Source organism: Ochotona princeps, chromosome 12, assembly GCF_030435755.1.
Source record: "Ochotona princeps isolate mOchPri1 chromosome 12, mOchPri1.hap1, whole genome shotgun sequence".
NCBI lineage: Eukaryota > Metazoa > Chordata > Mammalia > Lagomorpha > Ochotonidae > Ochotona > Ochotona princeps.
The window spans coordinates 7,061,611-7,073,655 of record NC_080843.1 but is presented as its reverse complement, the minus strand read 5'-3'; positions in this window follow the sequence as shown (position 1 = coordinate 7,073,655).

The following is a 12,045-nucleotide window of genomic DNA, read 5'->3' as shown; positions in this document are numbered from 1 at the left end:
GCACAAGTTTCCTCAGCAAGAACTGGGATGGTGTTAGCCGCCAGCTTCTAGAGCTGCAGTGAGAAGAGGGGTGAATGACACCCAGGAACCCCAACCTTGACTCTGAGTGGGAGACCTGACCACTGAGATGGAGCCCGGGGTGTAAACAGTGTCTAACGCTGTTCCCCTAGGACCAGGTGGGGGTGCCCAGCAACGTGCGAGCACTTGTCGCGTGTTCCTTTAATCCTCCAACAGCCCTGTGAAGTAGCTGCTATTCTTACCCTGTGTCTCAGAAGACAGAAATTCAGGCACAGAGAGATAAAAAACCAGTCCAAGTGCAGATGCAGCTGGCCACGGCCAAGGCCAGCAGGCAGGGCGGGGTGTCCAGCTGCGGGAGCCACCTTCGCGCCACAAGAGAGCCTGCTCCCTCTCACTCTGGCCTTGCTAGTCCTTGCCTGGTTTTCCTTGAAGTCACTCGCAGTGCTTAGCATACCGGAAGAGCATGCTGTTGCAGGAGGGGCGCTTTCTGGCCATTGTTACAAATGGAGATGCTTTTCCTCACCTCTGTTTACCATCCTGCATTTAATCTCTGCACTGGAATCTGCCCGGTTGTGCTGCTGCTTCAGCCAGCTGAGAGGGTAACAGGAGACACCAGCAAAACCACTGCTAACAAGCCACCCCAAATCAACCGCCAAGTCAGCCACACGGGATCCGAATTGCAGTCAGTGAAGACTTGGAGTCCAAGCAGCAGGGACTCCAGCAAGCCTGCAGTATCTGCCACTCCCTGGCCTGCCTGGGCAGCATAGGAGCCCCTAGGTCGCTGGGCCAAGGAGGAGACCCCTGTAGAAGTCATGAGTACTGTCATGGCCTGGGGAACCCGATAGTCAGATCCACCCAAGTTCCTGCCACTCACCGCCCTGCCAGGGTGCACTGCCGATCTCAGCTGCTCCAGAATCTTTTCTCTTGAAGACACGTGCTTGAACTTTCTTTTCAGCCCTCCCACAGCTTTAGGAAATGAACTGCCCCCTTGCCCAGAGAAAAAGATCAGTGGGAGAGTTAGGGGAGGCAATAGTGGTGGCCTTCAGTGCAGACTGAAAAGCTTGTGGACGCATCTTAGCACCCTTCTGGACAACCCAGGTTGAAAACATGCGCAGCGGTGATGCCTTCCTCCTGTGGCGGCTGTGAGGATGAAGACAGGCGGCCTATGCACAGCCTCTCGCACGTGCAGCAGCCACTGTGCTTATCCAGAGCTGCCCGGGAGACCCGCGATGTGACACTGTTGGCAGAATTCCTACTCGTAGCAAGGGACATTGTGCATCCGGGAACACAGTTCTGTAGATTGCATGCGAGACAAACCACTTCCTGTAAAAAGGTCAAGAGACACTTTGCCTGCAGAAATGCAAGGACTGGATCTGAGCCATGCAGTCTGTTCCTAGCTCAAACCATCCCATGGTCTATAGCATGTAGTGACCCCCTAATAAAGGTTTCATAAATCACTCCTTGTTAGTACCCTCAAAGTTAGCTTGGAGCTGTTAGTTGAAGCATATCTTTACCTCACGCAACAGAAGAGATTCAAAGTTTCTGAACACGCTTTGACTTCATGGGTTTTATATAGGTCTGCACCTGAAAGGATTAGATTTTATGAACAAAAGCCAGCCAGTGGAAGACCAAGTTATTTAGAGTAGCATTACCCATCCGTATCATAGACATGCTGCTTTGCTGGAATTCTCTCTCCCTCCCTGTCTCCTATACACAGCACACACAGAGCCCTTGCCACGTGCAGTGGCATTCGCCTCACAAGTTCCAGAGGTGCTGCCCTTGTGTTTGGCAGGTGCTGTGTGGGGTCTGACATGTAGACCTTGCCTTCCCTTCAAGAGGAAGTGGAAACTGGGCATGGGGATTGACACACTCCTACAAATGCCATGTTTCTTAGCCATGCTGCTGTGGCCCAAGGAAGGAGCATGCCTGCTATGGATTCTGCTCAGACCTTGTCCCAGCTATGAACTGCCCAGCCCCCAACCAGCAGCCAGAAACAGTGTCTTTCTCTGCAGAGGTGAAGGGAGAGCACTGGGGAGGGAGTGGGGACCGTGTGTCTGTGAGCGTGGAGTCGAGACCACAGTCACACGCAGTGTGGCTGAGAGGGGCAGCAGAAATAACATCACACAGACTGGCAAGAGAAAAACAAACCCTTACCGTTTAGTACCTGCAATAAGGGACAGTCCAAGGGGGAAGCGGAAACTCACACACTCTCTTACAAAGCATGGGAACTGTAAGGGAGAGTAGGGGCCATGAAAGCTAGCAGAACACATGGTGATTTAGGCTGAGTGATACCAGAGCCCCTTTTTGTTTCTTTACCCAACCCTCAAGCTCACGTCTCTGCTGGCACTGCGTTTTGTAAGCATAGGGTCTGTCACTGCGCCTGCTATGATCCCCACTTTTCCACTCCTTAAGCAGTGAGAGAGGCCCTGGCATTTTTCCAACCCCTTTGTCCTAATCCCGTCGCCTTCTCAAATGAGTCTGGTTCTAAGCTTGTATCCTGCGTTTCATCATTTATCTCCCGAATGTGTCATCATCAATAAGAAATAGTGAAAACCTAATTATAATCTGATTTTTGAAATCTTGAAAAAACTAATAGCAATGGACAGCATACATGTGTATTCTGCATACGCATATTCACTCTACAAGCTTTACAATGAACACAAGGACAAGGAGAAAAAGCAAATTTAAATCTCCTTTAATGCTACTATCTGCAGAAATAAACTGGAGTAACATGCCATTTTTTTTTTTTAGATTTGTAAAAAGGAATGTTCCTGCAAACAAGGCTGGATACAAACTTGGATCTTTCACTTGGTATCCTATTATTACAAGTGTCTTTTTGTCATAGTCTTCAAAGACCCTCTTGTAGATTGCAGCCTTAAGAACAACATCAGAACTCTGTTGTCTGGAGCTGGAATGAACTGGATAAGAATTCCCTAGGAACTGGATCAGAGGTTACGTTAGTATTGCCCAGAAGCTTTGTTCAAAGATTTGAGAAGAGGTTCAAGGTTTGCCTTCCCCATCCAAGCCTGTTCTCTTCTCGGCTGTAGCCATGTCCTGCTGACCGTGCCCTGGCAGGTGTCACCATCTCTGAACCTGTGGAGCTGGAACCTGTGAGTGCCTGAACAAGCAAGGCCTCTGGGAGGCCCTGGGAGGCATTGTGGGGTGCAGACAGGGCTGGGCACAGGGGTTGTTTTCAAATAGTTTAAGTGCCAGCCCAGGGAAGGGGGATTAGGCCCATGAAAGGCTCTGGAGGGCATGCTGATGAAGTCAGTCACCGGGAGGCAGGCTTGGCCTCATAGGAAAGAACTTTCTAACAAGTAGAGCAACGGAACAAGTGATCCGGGGAAGAACAGCCTAATGGAAAGTGGGCCAGGGCAGCAGTCAGGAGACACGGTGGACCAAGGCCAACCCAGGAGTGGCATAAGGGCTGGAAGGGTGTGACCACCTGCCTCTCTCTGTCCGTATAAACACCGACCTTTCTCTGAACTTTGTGTGACTAAGTCGGCTGTCTAAACCACAGTTATCCTGGGGGATTCTTCCTGGCCCAGTGCAGCAAATTGTGCAGGTTTGTTGCTTGTCACAACAGAGTGGGGTCTTTAGAGGCCAGGAGTGCCAGTCAACATCCTCTGAGACTGACACCACAGCCTCCCAGCAAACGATAATCTGACCACAAATACCCACAGTGCAGAGATGGAGGGAGCCCAGGCCAGGCAGTGGGACAGAGGTGCTGTGCCAGTTAAATGCTAATTGCCATGCTTAATCAGCTGTCTGCTGGCTGGAGACCTCTGGTGCGTTCTTGATCTCCTCTACCTCCCAGCACTCCCATCGGGAAGTGGAGGTGGATTAGCATTTGTGGAATGATGAATGTGTGACGTCCAAGCATTGCAACGGCCCTGTCATGCTTAGTCTCATGTCTCCAAGCAGCAAGCATAAAGACAAGCTCTTGAACGAAAGCATTCAGAAAGGATGAATAACACAGTAAGGAGGAGAAGGTGGCGGTGGTGGAAGAAGGAGAGGAGGAGGAAACTTCGGGCAGCAGCCAGCAGAGAGAGCTGTGAACCTCTCCATCACACTGGGCCATCCAAGTCCAAACCGGTGGGGAAGCTGGAAAATGCACTCTTCAGAATGGTTCTATTGCAATGTCAGAAAGCTACAGGGACATCTCCCAGCAGTTGGAGCACTCAGATGTGAGCAGGCCCACACCCACACTGGCTACAGTACCCAATGTCACTCCTGGGCAGAATCCTAACCGAGTGAGTTAAGCGCAGTGTGTGGGGCCTGGGAGGTCACTGATGAACACCTGACGTGTGGCACTGTGTCACATTCAACAGAGAGATGAATCAGCAAGGTTCCCTGGAAGAGGCTCACTCACAAAGACAAATGAAAGCTAAACATTGCAGAAACAAAGGACCCAGGACAGCTATGTTTCCCAGCAGCCCAGTGGCACTTGTAGTCAGGGCTAGGCCAAGTGAGAAGCATTGCCACAAGTCATGGGGAGCAGGTAGCCACTCAAGGCAGGGATGCTGGGCCCAGCAACAGCAAGGTTATCCCCCTTTGAGTCTGTTGGACACCCCCTGCATGTATTTCATTATGTTGGTGAACATAATTTCAAAAGGGAGACACACCCCCTCTGCAGCAGCAGGTGACTTGAAGTCTTCTATGGCTATAGCAAGTAGAAAGAATAGAGGTGCTGTTCCCCTTTCCCACTGCCCTGTCCACAGCCCTGGAGGATGCGTCAGGCCTCCTCAAGTGCCATTACTTCTTCCTTACTTGTTGAATGACCTGAGGCCACCACAACAAGATGCTACTGGGCTGTTTTCTGCCTCTCGCCCTGGGCTGCCGGGCTCCTTCCCAGTATGGCATCTAGAGGGACGGCTCAATGCTTTTCATATGATCTTTGCACCAAATATTGGACATCTGATCAGATGACTGTCAGCGAGTTTCATCACACTTACTTGAGGAGACTGCATGCAGAAACCATTCGCAATGAATAAAGGGTTTCATTGGAGTAATAGTTGCTCTGAGAACTTACAACCACTAGCATTTAACTGCATATGCAACTTTGAGTGTGTTACACAGGTCATGTGAAATTAAGCAATTTCATAACTCCTAGTCCTTTCACCATTTGATAATTTCATAGTCTGAGAGGCACAGCCCTGTCTGTCTAGTGATTTGGGGCTTCCACCATGCCCCCTTTTTGCAAGATTTTTAGGGGAAGCCCTCAGAGAGCCAAAGGAAGGCTACAAAGGGTGCAGAAGACGTGGGCAGACATGCCAGCCTGTGTAGCAGGATCTGGACTAGGGACACTTTCTTGCCTTGGTTTTGGCCATGGGATGAAAAGCCATGAGTCCATGGTCATATTAAAGAGAGAACACCAACAGGGATTTTATTAGAACTTTTTTTTTTAATTTTGGAAAGGCAGAGAGAGAGTCCCATCCTATCGATTCACTCCTCCCACGGGCGTCTAACAGCCAGGGCTGTGGTTTGTACATGCTATAGTCAGGAACAGGAAATTGAGTTTAGACTTCCCCTGTGGATGTCAGGAACCAAATCCCCAAGCCACCACTGTGCTCTCTTAGGAGCTGCACTTACAGGAAGCAGAAGCCAGGAGCTGGGGCCAGGGATGACATGTGAACATCCCCACTGCTAGGCCACATGTCCACTCCATCATCACCTTAACATTGCTGTTCAAAAGCCACGCAGGCAGCATTTAAATGCAGCACCTGCGTGCGCACATGCACAAACACATTTCAAGGTCGTCAAAGAAAGAACATGCAAAGGTCAAAAACCCCTGTGCAGATAAAGCAGATTTTAAAACTAAAATCTGTCCAGCATGTGAGCATGGAAAATTTACATCTGCTCCACAAGACGGCAGAGCTGTTCAGGAGTTTTCTGTTCTGTGGAGAATAGATGTCCTTATGTGTGGATTCCTTTTTAAGTTTTTGATTTCTTTTTACAATTATTTACATAATTGAGAAGGATATTTGCATGGTCCTCAAATTAGGCTGAGGAGGGTTAGGTATGGAGGAAGGTGGGTGAAATTAATGTTTCAATTTTTTTCTGCTGTGTCCACAGGGAGCAGGCTGAGAGAGACACTCCCTGCTGTCACACTACGTTAGCACCCAAGAGTTGGCGATGATCCATTTGATGGTGCCTGGGAGATCCCGATGTAGGGAGAAATGTTTGAGGGTTACTTGAGTGGGTTTGGTAGTTCTGAAAAGTTGGTTTCATTGCTCCAAGGTTGAGAAAATCTTTCAAGGTCTATTGGTTGACAAAGTCCACTTTAGTGCATCCACAGACCCACAAACATGCTGCAAAGCTTAGCCAGGAGAATTATCCAACCTGTTCTGCTTCCCATCCTCTGATGAAGCACTTGATGTCCCCTGGTGGCCTAGATGAGCTGGCTTTCATGTTGTCCGTGGTTTCTGGGCATGCTGTCCACTGCACAGGCATAAGCAACTGAAGAGACCCAGTCCTGACACATGCACTCCAAGGTCAGATAGCACATCCACATCCTGTGATTTTTTTTTTATATCTGTGTCTGGGGTTAAATGTTGGTTTTTTCTTTTCTTTTTTTTTTTTTCTTATCCTAATCAAGATCTTAAGACAGATCTCTTGTCAATGAAATCTCATTGTAAATTTGGAAAACTCTCCAATCACAACTGTGTGCGTATCACAATTGGTGATCACTAGCTTTCATGTCACCACAGGAACTATGAATGTTTGGGGACTTAGAGATACTTTTGTGATATCAAATACATCCAGGAAACTTTCAGCTGATACCACAATCTTCCAGTAACCCTCCAAGATGACAAATACAAAGGCAAAGGTGAGGGCCACCTGAGTCGTGTTCTCCAGGGCTGTAAGAAATCATGACATAATTCTTGTGGCCACATACACACACTTCTACAAGAAAAGTGGAATTGCAGACATCAAGAGTATGGGTACTGTTCATGAAGGAATGTCTAATAAATGTTGCTATGGCAAGACTGGAAGAGTCCACAAAGTTAGCATGCTATTAGCACTGTTGCAAGCAAACAAGTTAAAGGAAGAATTCTTGCTAAGAGCAGAATCGACCTGGGCTGGCACATTCAGGGAGCCAGCCAGGGGCACATATCCGCACCACCAGCCATTCTTTCCACATTGCCACCAGCTGCTTGGAGGTGATGCCTTTCAGGGGGGACTTAGTTGCAACTCCTCATGCTCTACTTTTAGCAACAGCAGTTGACCACAGTTCAGAACAATCAGTTTTTCCCAACAGATTTCTATTAGGAAAGAATGTGTTTCCCTGGTAGAATTGTTCTGGGGTCTGTCACAGTGAGGAATTCTTTTTATTCTTTCTTCCAGTTTAAGGCATACTCAATGTGAGAAACATGCTATCTTACAGGGCTATGTCATCCTGATTTGGGGGGAATGTGCTGAATTGTTAAATGCCAATGCAGGGGCAGCTGACTGGTCCTTCAGAGCCAGCCTCGCCTGCTTTCCAACATGTGGCTTCAGACACGTGTCCAGAGCTATGAGCCTGGTTCCTCCATCAGTCAGAGACAACAACCTCAAGCTAATGTACCTGCTCCACAAGGTTCCACAAGGCAAAGCCCTGGCCAGGCCCAGCAGAGGCAGTGGGAGAGGAAGCAGGCAACTGTTCTGTAAATCCACCCAAACACATCAGGAGACAAGTCACAATTTGGAACAACACATTTGCAATAGACCTAGTGCTTAGGCCCTGCCACCCATGTGGGAGACCCAGATAGCATTCTGGTTCCTAATTTCAACTTGGCTCAGCCATAGCCATGGCTATCATTTGGGGAGTTAACCAGTGAATGGAAAAATCAATCTCTTCTCCCCTTCCCTTCCCTTCCTTCCCCTTCCCTCCCCTCCCCTCCCCTTCCCTTCCCTCCCCTTCCTTTCCCTCCTCTTCCCTTCCCTCCCCTCCCCTTCCCTTCCCTTCCTTCCCCTTCCCTTCCTTCCTCTCCCCTCCTCTTCCTTCCCCTTCCCTCCCCTTCCTTCCCCTTCCCTTCCCTTCCCTTCCTTCCCCTCCCCTTCCCCTTCCCTTCCCTTCCTTTCCCTCCCCTTCCCTTCCCTCCCCTCCCCTTCCCTTCCCTTCCTTCCCCTTCCCTTCCTTCCCCTTCCCTCCCCTCCCCTTCCCTTCCCTTCCTTCCCCTTCCCTCCCCTCCCCTCCCCTTCCCTTCCCTTCCCTTCCCTTCCCTTCCCTTCCCTTCCCTTCCCTTCCTTCCCCTTCCCTTCCCTTCCCTTCCCTTCCCTTCCCTTCCTTCCCCTCCCCTTCCCTTCCCTTCCTTCCCCTCCCCTTCCCTTCCCTTCCCTCTGTTCCCTTCCTTTTCCTCACCTCCCTTCCCATCCTGTCCCCTTTCCTCTCTCTTTCTCTGACATCTTGCATTTCAAATAAATGATTTTTAAAAGCAAGAAAGATGCCCAACATCATGTCATTAGGCAACTGCAAATAAAAATAAAATTCTACTACATTTATCAGAATGGCCAAAATCCAAAATACTGGCTATGCCAAGTATTAACGAAGGTGTGAAACCATGGGAAATGTCCATCACCATTGATGAGAATGCAAAATGGCTCAGTTGCTTTGAAAGGCAGCTTGGTGCTTTCTTACACAACTAGTCACACTCTCAACATAAGACCCAACCCTCACATTCCCACGTGTTTACTCCAAGGAGCTGAAGGCTTACGTCCATGCTAGTCCCTGGGTGTTTATAGCAGTTTTATCTGTAATAACCAACATTTGGAAGCAATCTAAATAGCCCTCAGGAGGTGAAGGGATAAATTGACTGACAAATACAGAAAGCGGAATAAGTCATCCAGCCATGAAAAGACACAGAGGATCGCTCACTGTACATTACTGAGTAAAAGAAGCCTTCTAGAAAGGCTACAGAGTGCATGAATCCAACCATGTGATGTGCTATGTTGACCATCAAAGGAGCAGTGACTGTGGTGGGGGACGAGTGAACAGAAGAAGCCCAGGGGGTTACCATGGCAAAATACGGTGTTCGATGCTGTGATGATGAACACTTGTACCAAATGCCACAGAATGGAGATTATCATGGACTCTGATAGGAACAACAGACTTTGATTGACGCTGCATCATAGGAGGCTGCTCAGTTGCAACAAGTAGTCAGTGTTGGGGTGGGCTGTGGAAGCTGCAGGAGGCTGGGAGGTGTGGCTGGTTTGGGGAGGTGTATAGAAATTCTCGGTGCTTCCCGTTCAATTTTGTTTTGGCCCTAAAAGTGCTCTGAAAATGAATCACTATTATTGTTTAAATTCTGTGCATAGTAAGAGTGAATGGTAATGAAAGTCCTCATATTCAGGATGTCTTCAGTTGTACTAATAAGGGAGTTTCCATCTTAGTTCCCTGAACACAAAATGCAACAAACCGGTAGTTTATGAACTTTTTTTTTCAACACATTAGTAGAAAACCCCGAATGGAAATCAGAATTCAATCGTCAGGCCCATGCAAGTTGAAACCCTGAATAGCCGGTGGATTAAGTGCTTTACACGTGAGTCCAAGATCAGCTGACGCCCTCACAGCTTTGGGGTACTGCCCGGCACATCAGTAATGATGGTATTATCAGCAGCTTGAGTGTGGGCTCATCTCGGCCTTCCAGACACAGGGATCACTGGAGGTATCAGGACAACGCAGCGACTTCTCCCAAAGGCAGCGACAGCCGCATGCTCTAACATACACGTCGAGATTGGAAATACTCAGTTCCGCATACAGGACAAGCAGGAATCTTGGCGCAGCTATTTGAACAGTCTGGGAGGAACAGGCAGGAGTACACCCCAGTGTCCGACTCCTTCCTCTCCAGAGATGAAGGTGGCTAATGGCATATCTCATGACAGATATGGGTGCCGCGGGTACCAGAATGCAATGATTCTGGCCAGAAATGCACAGCGAGTTATCCATGTCACGTCAGGCCTTCAGCCTTAGCAGAGAGCTGGGAAATCAACTGAGTCCCAAAGATAGCCTGCCTTTTTTTAGCCTCCTGGCATGAGGAGAGCTGCGGGATCATACAGCCTCAATCTGAATGCTTTAATCCCACCGAACTCTAATCATTTTGCTTAAAATACTGCTCATTCTTATAAACATTCCTCATTTAGAGTGTCACTTTTCATGTGTGTTTGGTTTAACCATTTAAAGTTAAAATAATGAAAAGCTAAGCTCTCATTCTTGCCTCAGTTACTTTTTTTAAATTTTTGCCTTAAGAAAAACTTATTCTTTTATCTTAAAAACCGAGTTAAAGAGAGGTAGAAAGATCTTCTACCAGTTCATTCACTCCCCAAATAGCCACACGGCTGGGGCCAACCCAGATGAAAGCTGGAAACTTCATCAGGGTTTCCCACACAGGGACATGGGCCATCTTCCACTGCTTTCCCAGACACACCAGCAGGGAGCTGAGGCAGAAGTGGAGCAGCCAGGACATGGGGAGCAGCCAGGACATGGGGAGCAGCCAGGACGTGGGGAGCAGCCAGGACGTGGGGAGCAGCCAGGACTTGGGGAGCAGGCAGGACGTGAGGTGCAGCCAGGACGTGGGGAGCAGTCAGGACGTGGGGAGCAGCCAGGACATGGGGAGCAGGCAGGACGTGGTGTGCCACTGTTGCACACGGCTTAACTCACTGTGCCACAACACAGGCTCCACCCCAACATTTTCATTCCTTTCTGTGCAGCTCACCCTAACTGTGCCAGAAAGACACCAGATCTCTCTTTGGGTGAAGCCCCATTTTGTTGTCTCTTCATTGGTGGCACTGTAGGATTTCTTGCCCATTGGATAGTGATGCGGAGTGAGGTTTGAAACCTTTCACCTGGTCTTCTTGTTGGCAACTCCTTAGTTGTTGAAAGAGTAGTGCCCAACAAAAAATTAGGTGCAATGGCTCAGTGGCTAAATCTTTGCCTTGCACAGACCAGGATCCCATATGGGCATCGGTTCATGTCCTAGCGGCTCCACTTCCCATCCAGCTCCCTGCTTGTGGTCTGGGAAAGCAGTTGAGGATGGCCCAAAGCCTGGAGGCCCTGCACCCATGTGGGAGACCTGGAAGAAGCTTCTGGCTCCTGGCTTCAGATCAGCTCAGCTCTGGCCATTGCAGCCACGTGGGGAGTGAACCAGAGGATAGAAGAACTTCCTCTCTGCATCTACTTCTACCTGTAAATCTGCCTTTTGAATAAAAAATGAGTAATGCTTTAAAAATGTTTGAAGAATAAATTAATTCACAAATGAATAATGGAAGCTTCTTCTGTGTTATCAATTGGCTTTAGACCCTGCCAGTCATGACAGCTGTCCTGGGTCAACTTTTTTGTAAGCAGAAGCTGAATGATCAAGAAGAATTCTCAAGCTTGAGTAATACAAAAATACTCATAAAAGTGCATAGAAAATAAAATGGGATGTTGTTTAATTGTTTTTTTAATCCACACATAGTTTTAATCATATTACACATTTTCCATGAATCTCCTAGACTCTGCATAAATGTACCAATTTCCATTAAGACTTTTTCTTGCTGAATTTAAAATACATACAATGTTACAAAACTCAAAGAATGCCCATTTTTTTGGAGTATTTTAACAAAATTTTATACTTCCTTCTACTATTTTTCTGATACAGACATCAGTGAATGTCATGTTGGCAACATCCAGAGTATGAAGTTTAACCTTTTCCCCACACCGCTTCGAGACTGTGACTAATGATGCTGCACTTGGGGCCTCTAACAGCAGAAGAAAGATTCCAGGCTGGAATTTCTGGATTTGGTGTTTTCCTGGCACAAACAGCTTTCACCTGGACTCTGCTCACAACCACACACCTGACTCCCGGGGACCTTGGGACACAACATCCAGATGCTGCCATCCTGGGCCAGGTCATCTCAGACTCAGTGACTAAAATGCTGGGAAGGACCAAGAGGTCTTAGCTGGAGAACAGCGGTCGGGTCCAGCAGGATCTTGGGCAGCCACCTGCCCTGCACCCCAACCCCCATCACACTGCTGAAGCCAAGTTGCACATTCTTGGAGCCTTGGGT